Source organism: Neomonachus schauinslandi, chromosome 4 (genome assembly GCF_002201575.2).
Source record: "Neomonachus schauinslandi chromosome 4, ASM220157v2, whole genome shotgun sequence".
Classification (NCBI taxonomy): domain Eukaryota; kingdom Metazoa; phylum Chordata; class Mammalia; order Carnivora; family Phocidae; genus Neomonachus; species Neomonachus schauinslandi.
This window is the reverse complement of record NC_058406.1, coordinates 160,612,868-160,630,650: the sequence shown is the minus strand read 5'-3', so window position 1 is coordinate 160,630,650 and position 17,783 is coordinate 160,612,868. Positions and strand designations below refer to the sequence as shown.

Here is a 17,783-nt window from a genome sequence, read left to right as displayed (position 1 = left end):
TAAAACTGAGTAGGGATTTATAAACAGAAGTTAAGTGAATATTCTTGTAACTTAAATTTGCCATGCATAAGTATCCAATTGTTAAGCTTACATATAAATGTTTCTTTTTAGGGGCAATTCTAAAGGAAAATAACATTTGTAACACATCTAAGCTACAAATCACCTTAGTTTTAGAAGAAAATAATAACGTTTTTTTGGATAATTTATTTTTACTTATAAAATAATTGCATATACTGTAGATATATATGATGCTCTAGAGACAAAATATAGCTTTTTTTTCAGTGTTGTTTTTTATTTGAGTGTGATTTGATATATGATAGACTTTTTTTCTGGGCTGGCTCATACTGAGTGAAACTGTATATGAATTATTCAACAATATATTTTTCAACATTCTTCTTATTCCACAACATGAGGAACAAGTTTTACTTCCTGCAACAAATAATAACTAGGTTTAATGTGCTTTCCTAGAAGAGTTTAGATACAGTTTTAACAAGTAAGTTTCCAACTTCTCTTTGAATAATCAAATGTTGCAGATAGAAATCATGTCTCTGGAGTGGAAACAATAACAATATTCAATATAATTGAGATTATTTGCCAATTTAGTGTTCTTCATTTTCCCTAACCTAGTAACATCTGTGCAAAAGTGAAATGGCAGCTGTCAGGTATCAGTGATGCATGGATTCATCAAATTACTAAATATGTCTTAAAATAATCATGGCATTATTTGATCTTTGTGTTCTTTGTAATTAGTGGTAAGTAAAGTGCTATTAAAGAATTGGGCCCAAGAGCATTAGCAATGTATGCAAAGTTATATATGCAAGTTTAGAATTTTCTGGATATTTGGATATAAGTCTGATTAGTTATTTTATTTTTTAAAAAAGATTTTACTTATTTATTTGACAGAGAGAGACACAGCGAGAGAGGGAACACAAGCAGGGGGAGTGGGGGAGGGAGAAGCAGACCTCCTGCAGAGCAGGGAGCCCGATGTGGGGCTCAATCCCAGGACCCCGGGACCATGACCTCAGCCGAAGGCAGACGCTTAACGACTGAGCCACCCAGCTGCCCCATGATTAGTTATTTTAAATGATTTAATTTTAGTGTCTCCAGATATACAAAGTGAGCAAAATAACTGTTCCTAGGATTTCATATAAAATTCTTGGCTAGTATCAAAGCCTTCACATTAGTCCAGAAAGTCTTCACATTCTGCTGTTATTGGTTTGAGTTCATTAGTAATATACATTTATAAGACTTGTCAATTAAAAATATATCTGATTCCCAACACTGTACATCATTTTCAGATGAAATAAAAGTAATGTGAACCTTATGTATAATTCATTTAGAAAATATGTATTCTGGGCGCCTGGGTGGCTCAGTTGGTTAAGCGACTGCCTCCGGCTCAGGTCATGATCCTGGAGTCCCGGGATCGAGTCCCGCATCGAGTCCCGCATCGGGCTCCCTGCTCAGCAGGGAGTCTGCTTTTCCCTCTGACCCTCCTCCCTCTCATGCTCTCTGTCTCTCATTCTCTCTCTCTCAAATAAATAAATAAAATCTTTAAAAAAAAAACAAAACAAAACAAAATAAACTTTGCTTTGCTGCCCACCAAAATAAAGAAATTAAATAATTAATAAAATAAAATCATAGCACTATAATTGTATTACTGGGAATATAGAGGCCAAGATGTTAGAAAAAGGATACCCTAAAACAAAGTGGGTTAGCAGTGACAGATATTTATTTATCTTTCATATAATAGTCAAAAATAAGCATCTAGCTGATGGGATAATTTTGCCATCTTTAACATGTGGATTCCAAGGATGTTCCAATCGTAAGAGGAAAAGTCTAGAATAAAGGAAATGACCCAGAAGTTTGTCACATGGCTTCTACTGACATATTTTGTCTTAAGCCACATGGGTAAAATGAGCTGCAAGGGAAATTAGAAAATGCTGTCTTCAGCTGAGGAGCCATGATCCCTCTAGAGAGAGAAAGAGGAGAATGGACACCAAAGCAGAGGTAATAATCATACTGTTCTGGTGACCTCTGCCATTGCCCATTTGAGTGTACCCATTGTACTGTTCTTCCTGCAAAAAGAATATGCATTTCTTCTCCAAGGTAGAAAATCAACCATGCTATCAGTTATGGCATCTGGCTGACAGTGAAGGAATTCTGGGTTGATGCAAAGTCCTTTTTATTATGTCTTGTCAGGGTTCTATATAGCCTGGTATCATATTAACTGAAAGAAAAGTTGTTCTCCCTTCTCCACTTCCCACCACAGACATATTACATAATGTGGAATTGAAATAAGAAAATTATATTTCATCTATTCAGGGCATAAACAATGAAACTCCTATCAGTCAGTTGCCCCTTTCTAACACAGGGTAAGGTTTAAAAATCTCCTTCCCGTGCTTGCTTCGGCAGCACGTGTACTAAAATACAGAGAAGTTTAGCATGGCCCCTGGGCAAGGATGACATGCAAATTCGTGAAGCGTTCCATATTTTTGCCCCACATCAGGCTCCCTGCTCTGCAGGAAGCCTGCTTCTCCCTCTCCCACTCCCCCTGCTTGTGTTCCCTCTCGCTGTGTCTCTCTCTCTCAAATAAATAAATAAAATCTTTAAAAATAAATAAATGAAATCTCCTTCCCCTGGTAATGGAATAAATTCCTTATTTAGCCTAGTTGACAGCCCAGTATTCAGCTCTATTTGAGTAATTTCTTTCTCATTGTTTTTCATGGCCCCAGCATTAATTTTGCATACATTAATTTTATCCCATTTGCTATTGTCATTCACAGCCCAAACTACAGAACTTTCATAGGCAGCTTCCTGATGGGACAAGTTTGGTGATATGAAGATTGCATAGGGGATTGAATTTATGTAGGCCAAACTTGTGATTTCTTTGAAACAAAATTCTCTCTCAAAATCTGCAAGATTCAGGAACTATTAATAAATTCTATGTGAAAATAATGCATGTAATGTTTTCTTTCCAGTAATTGTTCATAAAGTCATCAAATAATGTGGTAGCTTTAAAGCATGTACATATGTCTCTTGGAGAAACAGGGAAAAGTTAGTTATGTTTTCATAAGTCTTTAAAAATGCTATCTAAAATACTTAGTTTTCATGAAGGAAATTTCCTTTCCCTTGTGTACATATTAGAAAATCTCAGAAACTCTTCATCTGACAATAAATTAATTTCAGATGACTGGGATTGAAAAAGTCAACAGGATAGAAAGTAAACTAATTAGTTATATAAGAGTTAGATGGCTTAGTATTAGAATAATGATATATAACCTTTTATACATTATAAGAGAATAAAATCCTTATCAGAAGGTGAAAAATTCACTAGGATTTCCACAACTCATAGAAAACTCTACCAATTCTTAGTAGAATTATCCTGTAACTCTATAATCATTCTGTAAGTTTTTAATAAACCAAACATATTTCTTATGTTGTCCAAAAATCATCAAATTTTTTATTGAGCTATGATATGTACTAAAAGTTGATAAAGATAGCATTGTTATTTGTGATGGTATTTTCAATTTTTATTGCCATTCCTAAAATTGTACTTAAAGGAAATTATGTTCATGTTTCTATATAGACAGAAATTGTGAAATAGTACATAAGCACACTAAATTGAGCAACCTTGAATTGGTTTCTATAAAAAGTGAAGCAGTAAAGAGTAGAGAATAAATTTTTATACACTCTATTGAAATAAATCTCTCATAAGTATATTTCAGTTAAGCTTCAGCAATAGGAAAAATAACCTGAAATGTAGCATTCAAGGAGATATAAGTAAGCTCTATTCAGGATTAGTTAAAATAATAATAGATATTAAATAAAATATAAATAAATATAATATAATATAAATATTATATATTATATATATATAATATATAATATATATATATTATTTAATATAAATATTAAAAATAAAATATAAATAAAAATAATAATCTCTAATAGAGATTAGAAAAATCTCTATTTCAGGATTAGTTAAAAACAGTAGAAATGGTTATGGATTTTATTAATGCTAGCACAAACCACTGATAAGAAGCCATTCAGTAGAATTGTTTGGCAAGAAGAGAATTATAAATCACAAATTAATCTTAATCAGGAATTATAAGAAAAGGCAATGAGGGAAAGAGGAACGTTAACTTTCAGTACAATGGCACATAAATTGGATGCATTCACTAACACAAAAGAGAAAATTATTTGTAATGGTCGTGTACTCTTTCTTTGTATTTAATGTTTGAGTTCGTTTTCCATGCCCTGATGGGATTTTTCTTACAAATATTTCAGACAACATTGTTGTGTTACTTTATACAGTATTCCTAAATTTCTATGGTAAGTTTTAAAACATAGATGGAGGGCGCCTGGGTGGCTCAGTCGTTAAGCGTCTGCCTTCGGCTCAGGTCATGATCCCGGGGTCCTGGGATCGAGTCCCACATCGGGCTCCCTGCTCGGCAGGAAGCCTGCTTCTCCCTCTCCCACTCCCCCTGCTTGTGTTCCTTCTCTCACTATCTCTCTCTCTGTCAAATAAATAAATAAAAATCTTAAAAAAAATAAAAATAAAAAAATAAAACATAGATGGATTTTGAGGGGTGCCTGGGTGGCTCAGGTAGTTAAGCGTCTGCCTTCAACTCAGGTCATGATCCCAGGGTCCTGGGATCGAGTCCCGCATCGGGCTCCCTGCTCAGCGGGGAGCCTGCTTCTCCCTCTGCCTCTGCCTCTCTCTCTCTCTCTCTCGAACTCTCATGAATAAATAAATAAATAAACATTAAAAAAAACATAGATGGATTTTGAAATACTTTAAGAAAACAGGATGATATGTAAATAACAAGCATGAGCCATAAATCTGATTTGGGCTTTTTAATTTTAACTTTCTTTTAGTTTTTGTTCAATAATGGACAAAATTTGAGTCATAAGAAGTTTAAAATAGTTGTAAGCAACATTGTCAATCTAGTAACATTTCAGCTATAACAGTAGCAACGATACATTCAACACCAACCAGAAATGTTCCTCCTTGGAAATTTAACTTTCCAGCCATATTTTAAGGATGTAGAAAAAAAGCATGTGTAGTATAGATCTCCCAAACTATATTTAAGTGTTTCCTACTTAAGCATTCTCTAATAAGAGAATGGAGAAGAGTGAAGGCTGTCCTTTGTTACCACAACATAGATGGTTGGCACAGTACAATGGTGGCATCTATTGGCATGTGGTGCATATGACATGAAATTGCTTGGATTTTTTCCCCCAAGTCTTGCTTTCCTAGAGCATGCCATGTCTAGATGCTGAGAATATATGTTTCAGTCAGCATTTTCAGTATGTGATGAACAAATTGAAAGCCAACACTAAAAAAAATCAAGAAGATTTTTATTTTTACTCAGTCATAAAGAAGGATGAGAAGGAAAAACAAAGTCAATATTTAGCTCATGACAGTTCTGTGTTTGTCACCGTGCTCCAAGCTTATTCAGATATGGCATACTAAAGTGTAACAAACGAAGGTCAGAAAGTCTATTATAGATGATAATAGATAGATAGATAGATAGATAGATAGATAGATAGATAGATAGATAGATCAGATAGATATAACAAGCATTGAGCTACACAATAGAAAGTAAAAAGGAGATTATGGCCCTAGGAACTTTATAGCCTCGTCATAAAGGCATATTAAATAGAGGATCATAGAAATATGTAGTTACTCATGAGAATAAATTAAGAAAAATAATTGTATGAAGAAAAATAATTCAGGAAGATAATGTCAGGATAGTGTAGATGTACTAGAGATTACACTATTCTATAAGCAATGTTCTAATCAAAGTAACCTTCTTCTATGCCTTTTATTTTGTGACAGAAATGGTTAATTGATTCATAATTTTTTCCACCTAGAAATTTAATTCAACAAATTACTGAACTTTGCAGTTAACGCACTGCATTACAGCAGAGATACCTTATTGTGGTTACTTTGGTGTACTGAGAGCTACATGGAATGGCTACATTAAGGGCACTCTATCTCTGTGCATTCAACACCCCAAGGCTGAGTCAACTCAGGACAATGTCCCAGTCTAAGAACTCTTGTCCTAAATGGAATCTATTTCTTTCAAAGTACCTTTATTAACTTCATTTATCTCTTTTTTCTAGAATCCAATAAGGCAATCTCTTAATCTACGAACACAGGGAGCCCTGCTGTATGCACTGCCAAACATGTCTCTTGAGGTACGTAAAAACAGAACTGTGTCACAGCTATGGTTGGTTGTGGGCATGTGTATCAATTTTTTTTTAATTCTGTGTATTATCATGTTTTGACATAAAAAAAGCAAAACCAAAAACAAAACACCTTTCACTTTAGGGAAAGACTGCCCCTCTTTGGCTACCCAAATAGCCAATTCTTATAGATAGGAAGGAACTCACAAAAAATGTCTTTGATATGCAGACTAACCAAAACAGAGCCATACTTCGTTCTGGCTTGTGTACCCCAGGAGGCACTATTCCCCTGTTTAATCATCCCAGAGCCACGTACTAATCAACTAGTGACCTAGAGCATGGAGCCTGCTCAAATTATTCAAACAAGCCAATCCTAAATTGTTTACCCTGCCCTGTCTTACCTTTCCTGTGTAAACCCTAATAAAGGCTCTGGCTTAAACCTATTGCTTCACTCTGTTTCTGCTTCCTGACCAAAACCTGGTATTCCTCCCGAGACCCTACAAAGTGAGCTGTGCCTCAGGTTCCTAGGGGAAATGTCATTAACACTGAAATTTTCTTTCAGTGCATTAACCTCTCCATGTCATCACTCAGTCACCTTTATAAATTAAGACCCAGACACAAAACAGCAAGTTTCAGTTGCATTAAATGAACTTAGTGAAATATGTCCTTGTATTACCAAAAAAAAAACAAAAAACAAAAAACCCACGGAACTTTGATTTTGCCAGAGAGCACTTTTTCTCACAAACAGAAAGTTTTGGACTATTATTGATATAGACGGATAAATTTACTTATTTGTACAAATACTGCAAATAATTCTGCCTGTTTGGAGACATTGAGATATGGAGCCTGGAGCATTCTTCCTGGTTATCAACAATCGTCAATTTCCATACATAATTGCTCTATTTTCCTTCAATCTGAGTAAACACTACCCACTTCAATGCTGATAGAGCACAATGTATAAAAAGAAAACTTTATGCTACCCTATGATCAATGAAAAAGATTCCTGTTTTATCATTGTTAAAGTTTGCTATGAAAGTAAGAGGGCATAAAATTTTGAATAGCTATTAAGTAACTCAAAGGTTTTTGACAATCTTGATAAAAAACATAGACGTCCCATGAAAACACAGAGTGTGCACAAATAATTTAGAATCTGGTTGACTGATTTCACCCAACCACTTCAACCTAGAGACCTACTGTACCCAGTTACTTTTAAATTTTTTTTGGAAAATCTATTGCTTTCTCTATGAAACTAAGAATACTTGAATCCAGAGTCATACTGGAACATATGTGAACTATTTCTTATCATTGGGGACCTAAGAAGAATAGTTTGAGGAGTGCTGGAGGCAAAGGCCAGGTTGGAGCAGATTCAGAGGGAGTGTGAAGAGGTGAGTAGGAAACGGGTAGAGAGGATGGACAACTTTTTGGAAGGGCTTTACTCTAAAGTGGAGGTAGAGAGAATTAAGACATTTGTGTTTATTTTTAGATACTTGTACAAATCAGTTCAGACTTAATCATGGTACATGTCTCTATGCAAGAGTGTCTAAAGTATAATATAATATGTGGACTGGGGGTAGTTCAGCTTGGTCATATCATGGATGGGCATCCTAATAGCAGCTACTACTAAGTGAGCAGTCAGCATGCAATAAGCACTCTTCTAAGTGCCTCACATACATAATCACGTTTTCAGCATATGCTTATGTGCATGAACACACACACACACACACAAGAATAGGAATATCATTATCTTATGTTTGTAGAAAGAAACCAAGCCATAAGCAAGTAAATGATTTGTCAAAGACTACAAAGATACGTAGTTGGAGAACAAAAGTCCAAACGGTACATTTTTGTTACCAAAATGGGTACCCATTCTATTATATAAAACTCTTTCTGCTTTGGGATTTGGAGGAGGAAAACCCAGAGACCAGGTTGAAGCACATTATATATAAGCCAAATGGCTTGCGATGAGTCTGTAAAGACGATGAGTGAGATTTTTTTGAAGCTTATATGCGCCTTGAAAGTGGCTTAAAAGTGACAGTGATACCTATGAAAGATTTGCACATGTGAAAGAGATTTTGACAGTGAAATGGCTAGAATACAGACTATTCCAATAAACCATAAAATAAAGGCATAAATATCATACTCATTGTATAATCACAGGCATAGAGAAGGGGGAATGAATTCTAGAAAATGAATCATCTGCCCTGAGACATGCGGGCATGGGGGAGAGAAAGTCTAATATTCAGTTTCAAATTATGAAACTTGGAGACTTAGTGAATATGTTATCAAGAGCAAAAACAGAGTTGCTTTGGGTAAAAAAAAAATAGTGGGATTGTCTTAAACATAGTTTCATAACATGGACAACTATTTTTAAAACATGAGAATGGAACTCAGGAGAGGGATCCTAATGGTAAATGCTGTTTTAGATGTCATCTGCCTAGAATTGATATACATTAAATTAATTCAGAAATATTTCATCACCTACTCTCCTTTGAGCACTGAGTTAGGTGTTGCAAGGATTGAAATAGAGATCTAATCTTCTCTCAGCAATTTTGCTGCAAAATAAAAAATATAAATACAGATAATTAAAATACATTGTGGTAATTGCTAAGAAGTCAAGGTAGATACTGTATTACCATATGTGAGAGGCCCTAATCTAGATTTGGAGATGGGTGCCAGGGAAAGCTTTCAGAGTATATAAAATTTTCATGAGAGAAATAAGAAAATGTGCAAAATATAGAAGTTTGGAAAACATTTGAAAATAATGGCAAGAGAATCAAAGAAGAAACAATTTCCTAGATATAGGACAAAGCAATATATAGACTTTTTTTTTTTTTTGGTAAGTCCTGTGAAATAGTGATTTAAGAGAAGATGTTTGACAATTTCCACATAAAGCTTTTAGATACAAAACTAGAAGAGTGCATGTGACTTATAACTGAGTAGCTCCTCTCAGACAGAGGGAAGGCAGCTCTCTGAACATAAATTAAAGAATACATGTCTGTTTAGGAAGCAGAGACAGGAAACAAGGGCTAACACCTTCAAAAAAAAAAAAAAAGAAAGGTAAAGCATAATAGTGAGAGAAAAATGTAAAGGTTTTGGCATGAAGGCAGAGAAATCTCTTATACTGATCAAAATCTAACAACAGACCAAGATAAAGCCGGTCCCTAGACTCTGAACACCGAACCAGTGTAAACATAGAGAAGGATTAGTGAACAGCAAGCATCCAACATCAGAAGGAATTTCAAATGTGTGTTTTTGTTTTGTTTTCTTTCTGATGGCTCTTCAATTGCATAATTTTCCATTAGATTGGACAAAGACATCTGGTCCCTTTTCAATAGAGAGGAGTCACCTAAATAAGTGATCTGTTGTACAAATAATCTCCCTTTCCTCTTGCTTATGTCCATAGTTTCTCAGACTCAAACAAATGCTGATTTATAATGCTACAGTCTGCTTACAGTCAAAGGACCTATGTTTAGAACTGGAAAGAAATGATTTGTCAATCCTTGAGAGACCTCATGCTTGCTTTCAAGTATCATGCAGTGTTTGTCGTCTTATGACTAGCTTATTTCACTTAGCATAATGTCCTCCAGGTTCATTGATGTTGCAAGTGGCAGGATTTCCTCCTTTTATAAGGCTGAGTAATATTGTGTTGTATGCATATTGTATTCATCTGTTGATGGATACTTTGGTAGTTTCCATATCTTGGCTATTGTGAATAGTGTTGCAATGCAAATATCTCTTTGAGATTCTGATATCAATGATCTTTGGCAATTCTATTTTCTTTCTTTTTTTTTTTTAGGGGGGTGGAGGGGCAGAGGGAGAGAGACAATCTTAAGCAGACTCCACACCCAGCACATGAGCCTGACACCAGGCTCAGTCTCACAACCTTGAGATCATGACCTGAGCTGAAATCAAGAGTTGGACACTTAACCAAATAAGCTACCCAGGCACCCCTACAGTGAAGTAGTCACAGGAAGTCTCCCAGAAGTTAACTAAGCCTACCTTCATTTCCCTTTTGATGAACTTCATATGTTTTGCAAAAGCACAAAAGATATAAAATATTATGAAAATTTCACTTCCATAAAATAGATGGTCTATGGAAAAAATGTGGCATTCCTATAAATATGGATCTTTTTCAGGTATATGTATGTCTATATGATTTAGCATATGTGTTTATGGTTGAGAACAGATCATAAGTGATCCTCTTAAATGAAAAATATATCATACCAGTCTTCTCCAAAATGTGCAATGCCTCCTCATCTCATTCAGAATAAAAGTGGAAGTTCTTATAATAGCAGATCTACAAGATGATAACCACTGCCCCTTCCTCATCTTTCTAATCTGACTCACGCATGGTCCGACTTCAGAGCCTTTTATTCACTGTCCTTTATGACAGGTGTACTCCTCACCCAAAGTTCATTATCCTTCAGGCTCTTAGTTACATGTCATCTTCCCTGTGGGGCCAGCACACACACACACACACACACACACACATATCCATTAGCTTTTACCACTTTATTGCCTTTCTTCCTTATGTACTAGTCACATCAACTATATCCCTTAGTTAGCTTTTTTTTTTTTTGTCTTTCCTATAAAAAGTAAGTACTATATGGAAAAGGATTTTTGGTTTTGGTCATTGATATATCCCCAGTGCCAGAAGAATGTTGGACACATAGAAAGTACTCCATAAATTCTTATTGAATTATAAATGTTACATGAAATTGTATATATATATTAAATTTAAATATATATTATATTTTATTATATATGTTTATATATTTATATATGTTTATCTTATATATGTTATTTATATATTTATATATTATATATATATTTATGTATATGTTTCAGCTGACAAGTTTTTTATTTTCATACCAGCATTTTAAGTCATATTCAAGGGGCAAATAGTCTGTAATTATATAAATATCATCATGAATGATTAATATTCAAGATACACATATAAGAATACGTTCAAAATATATTCTATTTTATGTTTGTAAGACAAACTCTACAAGAAAATATCAATAAATATATATATTATGAATATTTGATTATTATATTCTTCTAATAAAGAATTTAATATTATATAATTAACTACATAAATTTTAATAAATACATTTCTCCATATTAACTGTCTTCCTTCAGAGAAAATAACTCAAAATGTTATACTAAAAGTGTAAGAAACATTTTTTTAATCAATTATAAATTAATTTTTAATGTTTGAATATAAATTATTTTCCATCCTACATGGCCTTGACAAAGTTATGGCTTTTTTGCTAGAAATAGAAAATAAATATGGTTGAAAGAGACAGTTGCTTACCTGGGAGTGTTCAAAAACTATGTATACAGATATCCCTGTGAGTCCTTCTTTTCAACATTCATATTTCTAACATATTTCTTGATATTAAGTTAAAGACACAGGAAGTCTCCCAGAAGTTAACTAAGCCTACCTTCATTTCCCTTTTGATGAACTTCATATGTTTTGCAAAAGCACAAAAGATATAAAATATTATGAAAATTTCACTTCCATAAAATAGATGGTCTATGGAAAAAATGTGGCATTCCTATAAATATGGATCTTTTTCAGGTATATGTATGTCTATATGATTTAGCATATGTGTTTATGGTTGAGAACAGATCATAACTTTTAATTTTTTTCAGAGTAGTGCATACTCTCATAATATTAAGGATTTGTATTTTGTGGTTCTCATGAGTAATGCCGTTAAGATAAACACTCAGTAGACAAAAATACAGCATTTGATTAGAGGTAATATCAGTTAATCTGCCTACTATATTAGAAACTCCTTGTGATTTTTTTTCCTAGGAAGGGAATTTCCTAGGAATAGACACATCTTTTCAAATCCATAACTTCCCTGATTTGTAAAGGTACCATAAGGGATTATCTTGAATGTGTGCTGCTCATCAGAAAATTATAAAACTTGGAAGGAAAATATAGAATTTCCTGCTCTAGCCAAATAGAGGAAAAACAATGTTTATATTTATTTTTTATAGCTCTAGCATTCTGCGCCATAATAAGAACTGAGGCATTTTAACAAATAGGGAGATGAGTGTTAGATATGTCAGATAAAGATTCCTATATTTTATCAAAGATTTCAAAAATAAAATTTTCTTTGGGTGCAGCACCATGAAAGCTTTAAAAATTATAAAAGATGAGAAATGGTAAGAAATCTACCATCTGAATACAGTAGTTTGACCTTCACTAACATATATCTAATCTGATTAAGTTATGTAATCATCCTGAGTCTTGTAATTGCTTCATCTGTAAAATATAGACAACTTTCATCTTTGTGTTGGCCACCAATATTTTAATCATAAGTAGCAGGCCACAGTCCAAGATATCTCAGGGGGAACAAAGGAGATGTTGGTTTTTGTTAGTGGCAAGTGCATTCTGAGAAGCTGGTTTTATGCATAGCTGGATTCATATGTTCAAATGTCAGCAGTTATCTGTCTCTTCTTCTTTTATTGATCACTGCTATTTTTATTCTTAAATAAACTTTCTCCATGCAGCAGCAAATATTGATTCTGGGAATTCCAAGCTTACTTACTATCCTTAAAACTAATTAGTGATACATACTGAAATTGATAGATATATAGATATACGTATGTGTATATACACATATCTCCCTCCAAAGTTTGGGTCAATTCCAGAAAAACAGAAACAAAAACAAACTACACTGATTGTTGCGTTATATGTCAAATGCATGCATTTTTGAAAATATATTGAGTGGGAAGCCTATGTTAGCATCATAGTTTTCACAGAGAAACTAAAAATGAAAGGAAGAAAAGTTCTATTTGTGTATGTATTTTTTTTAACTAAGAATAAAATCCAGATTTTTACTTGTGTCTCTTTAAAATTCTTGGAGATGGAGATTATCTTTTTTAAAAGAGGTACCATTATTATTATTTTCATGTTTTTTTCTACAGTGCTGAATAAATAAAAATAACATCGTTTCAGTTATGTAGTAAATAAAATCAAAATGTGAATGCCCAAACCATACCTTTAAAAAAAATTAGCTTCTAAAAATGTAATCATCAGTCATAATATTAGAGTTTTAACTAATGTATTTATATGATATTTCTTTAGTCCAATCATCCTAACAATTAATTATGCTTATGAGTGTAATTTTTAAGTAATAAGGGATATATTCTCCTGTACGATTATTAGAATTGAATACATCCAAATATATACAGTGTCATTATAACATAGTACATTATTGTTTTACCTTATTATAGCTATTCTTTTTTTTCCTAACAACTTAATCCATGAGAACAAGACTCAGAAGGCTGTTCTCAGTCACACATTGGTGTTATATCCTATAAGACCTTCAATTATTGGTTTTCAAACCTGATATATTAAGAGATACATTTTTATTCACAACCCTTAGAAATACAATGTGCTCTTCTTTATCAGTACCCATTCACTGCTCTGGTGATCGAAGTTATGCCTGCAATTAGGTATGTGAACACTGTAGCATTTCCCTATGAATTGGTTTATGTAAAATTGTTTTTAACTAAATGATAATACTTATATAACAATGCCCTTATTAATTATTGCATTATGCCATCTGAGACTTTTTGGGGAGTTTGGTTGTCTTGTAGTTTTCTTGGAAATAACATCCTAATTATAAATAAAAATTTTACTGCTTTTATACTATTTTGCAAAGTATCAAATAGTAACTGTTGCAAAATTCAGTACTTTAAAAAATATCTCTGAACTAATTTAAATTTACTGTATAAAACAATAGCTTGAAATCATAAAGTTTCTATATAGGTTGTACATTTTCTCTTTGGCACTTCTAAATAAAAACAAATTTATAAACACTATAACTCTGAAACCTGTATAACATAAGAAGGACCCAATTCTTTATTTTGGTTTTAAAAGTTTATAATGGAGAAATAGAGAAAGTTTTCATAAGTTGGGCTTTAATATCTAGTAGGGCTTTATTGTCCATGCCTTATTACGCTTGTGAAAAATTGCTACTGTCAGTTTTATAAACAACAATAAAAAAAGTGATGTGAACAGTCTCAAAGCAAGAAATGTACATGCTATACTTCGGGACGAATGCCTAATTTTAAAACTATAGCATGAAAACTGGGAGAATTATTTGTGTTGCCTGTAACACTGATATTGAGTTTTATTTAAGTAATTAATTCTAAATAAGGAGTGAATAATTCAAAATAGTCATGAGGAAAAAAAACAGATTTTTAAAAAAATAAAATATCAAAATGCAATTAAAACCTTCATGAATCCCTCATATTCCTTATTGATCATACTCCTATCATCTCTCTTTAGATTTAAGTCTATCCTGAATTTGGTGCATTTTTAACTGCTCTTCTCTTCCTCTTCTCTCTCTTTTCTTTTTTCTCTCTGACAAAGGATATAATCCAGATCTTTAAAAGAAATTCTATCTTAAATCCTATAGAAAAAAACTAAACTAATAAAAACCAGGCAATTACTACAATAGACAATTGATTTTTTATAGTATTTAGAAATTATAACAGAAACTATAAAGATATTATCCTATATATTCTATTTTTTTAAAGATTTTATTTATTTATTTGAGAGAGAGAGAGCACGAGCAGAGGGTAGTTAGAGGAGGAGGGAGAAGCAGACTCCCCACTGAGCAGAGAGCCCGATGCAGGACTCAATCCCAGGACCCCGTGATCATGACCTGAGCCGAAGGCAGACGCTTAACCGACTGAGCCACCCAAGCACCCCATCCTATTTATTCTTACAATACTTTAAATTATTGTTTAATCCATATGGAATTAATTTATATATTGTATTTACATAGATGTTTATCAATTGTGTTGAGAATCCAATTTTATCTTGTTTCATATGGATTACTTATCATTCCACAACCAAGTATTAAGTAGTTGATAACTTCCCAAAGAGTATCAGTTCCATTTGTACTATACACCATGCAAGTTTTCATATTGATGTTGGTACTTTCTGGGATCTCTATTTTATTCTATTGGTCCATTTCACCTGTTCATGTGCCAAATCACATTTTCTTCAGTTAAATAATTATAAATAATTTTCTAAGATGTGGTATATATGTCTTTGCACAGTGTCTATTCTCTACTCTCTCTCTCTCTCATATATGTGGGTATGTTTAATATATGCATATATAATATACATATGCATATGTTATATGTAATTATTAAATATATAAATATATAATATATGTAATATATGCATAGATGTGTGTCATATATACACATATTATGTGTATATATAATATGCATTAGAAAAACAAACAAGAATATTGATTAGATTGTGCATCAATTAGGATACACACATATCTCCCCTTGACATGTATTTGAATCAATATCCTTGCTAGCTTTTAAAATACATACTGACAGGTTGATTCTAAGATTTTATGGAAATAAGATGTCTTAGGACTGCTGGAACCATCTTGATAAATGAGAACAAAGTAGAAAATGTAAACTAATTGTTTTTCAAGTTTTACAACAAAGCTATACTTATCAACACCATGCAGTATTGGCTTAAGAATTTTTTTTAAAAAATCAACAGAATAGGTCTAAAGATATATACACTTACGAAGTTGTTTTATTTTTATTTAATTTTTTAGCATGCTACTGAAGTAAATCAAGGGGAAGGTAAAAAAATTTTCAAAAAATTTGAATGGAAAAATGGAAAAACTGATTAAGTACATGGAAATAGTGAATCTAGAACCATACTTCACACCATATAACAAAATTATTTTGTGATGGATCACAGTCATAAACCTAAAAATTAAACCTACAAAACTTCTAGACTTAAACATAGGATAATATTTTTTAAATGTTGTGTCAGACAATGGCTTCTGTAACAACTGAAAAAATGTGAATGATGATTTTAAAAATTATTAAAATTTTCTTCATTGAAATTAAAACTATGTAGTTCACAAAAGACATATTTAAAAGTTTGAAAACTCCATTAAAAGGCTGAGATAAATTTTAGAATAGAGGCTCCTGGATGGTTCAGTTGGGTAAGTGTCCAACTCTTGATTTCAGCTCAGGTCATGAGATTGAACCCCACATTGGGCTCCACACTCAGCACTGAGTCTGCTTGAGATTCTCTCTCTTCCTCTCCCTTTGCCCCTCCCCACTCGTGCTCTCACTCTCTCTACAATAAATAAATAAATCTTTTTAAAAATTTTAGAATGATATGTATTAGCAAGGAGTTTAATCCAGATAAAAATTTCTATAACAATAGTAATAAGAACATCCCAATTAAAAGACAATAATCTTTAAAGAAAATAGATAAATGGCCAATATGCATGTGAAAAGACATTCAGTATTATTAGTAAACATGGAAATGTACATGAAAACTATCACTTCACACCTTTTTGAATGACTAAAATTAAAAAGCCTGACACTGATTGCTAATTATAATTAAGAATACGGAGAAACTGGAAGTTTTAATACGTTGCTGTGTGTACTATAAGATTATTCAACCATTTGGGACACAGACCATGACATTTTTTTTTTTTATTTTTATTTTTATTTTTTTTTAAAGATTTTGTTTATTTATTTGAGAGCGAGAGAATGAGACAGAGCACATGAGAGGGGGAGGGTCAGAGGGAGAAGCAGACCCCCCGCTGAGCAGGGAGCCCGATGTGGGACTCGATCCCGGGACTCCAGGATCATGACCTGAGCCGAAGGCAGTCGCTTAACCAACTGAGCCACCCAGGCGCCCCAGACCATGACATTTTTATTAAGTTAAATATACACCTATTTTATGACCATGCAATTTCAGACTGAGGAAATGTTCAATTTAAATATAAGAGGAAAACAGGAGTAGAATTACTGAGTCATCAGATAAGCATATTTTAATTTTATAAGAAACTGCCAAGGAATTTTACAATGTGACTGTACCATTTTACATACCCTTCAAAAATGAATGAACACAGTGAAAGACAATAACAAGGAAACATCTTTTATATTGGAATTTTAAGATGTCTCTGAGGGGGTAAAATTCAAACACAGACATGAAAGATGAAGAAGGGCCAATAATATGAGGAGACACAAACATATGTACATTTTATGTTAAAGCCCCAAAGTAGAAAAGGACTTTGTATTTTTGAAGAACTGAAAATAACTCAGTGTAAATGAACTGAACACTGATGACAAAAACTAAGGTTGGAAAACTGCAGATTCTATTATATGTGCAATGAAGATATGTTGAAATGAATTAACCAGGGCAACATAAAAATAATATGAGTCCAGAAGATCTTCTTCCATGTTGTATATATAATAGATTTTAGGGACAGAAGCCTAAAGTAAGCAAACCACTTAGAAAATAAATATGGAAAAGCAGACAAGAAATGATTGAATGGGGAAAATGTACTTGAGAAAGAACTAGAGGAATTCCATATGTTTTCTTCCTCCTATCAATAGAGTCTTGGACCATTCAAATTTTCTTCTCCAATTTATTTTACTCATATTCTTTGACTTTTGATTTTTTTAATATACGTATTGTAGATTTAACTTTTTCTATAAAAATCCCTATTGGATTTTATTCTGACAATCACAACTATGTTTCTTTAATCGTGTTTACTTTTTCT

The 17,783-nt window shown here is 32.9% G+C and overlaps 1 pseudogene; it reads left to right on the top strand.

The window, feature by feature from the left end:
- Positions 1-2,396: 2,396 nt before the first annotated feature.
- LOC123324684 lies at positions 2,397-2,494 on the top strand (annotated as a pseudogene).
- Positions 2,495-17,783: the final 15,289 nt, after the last annotated feature.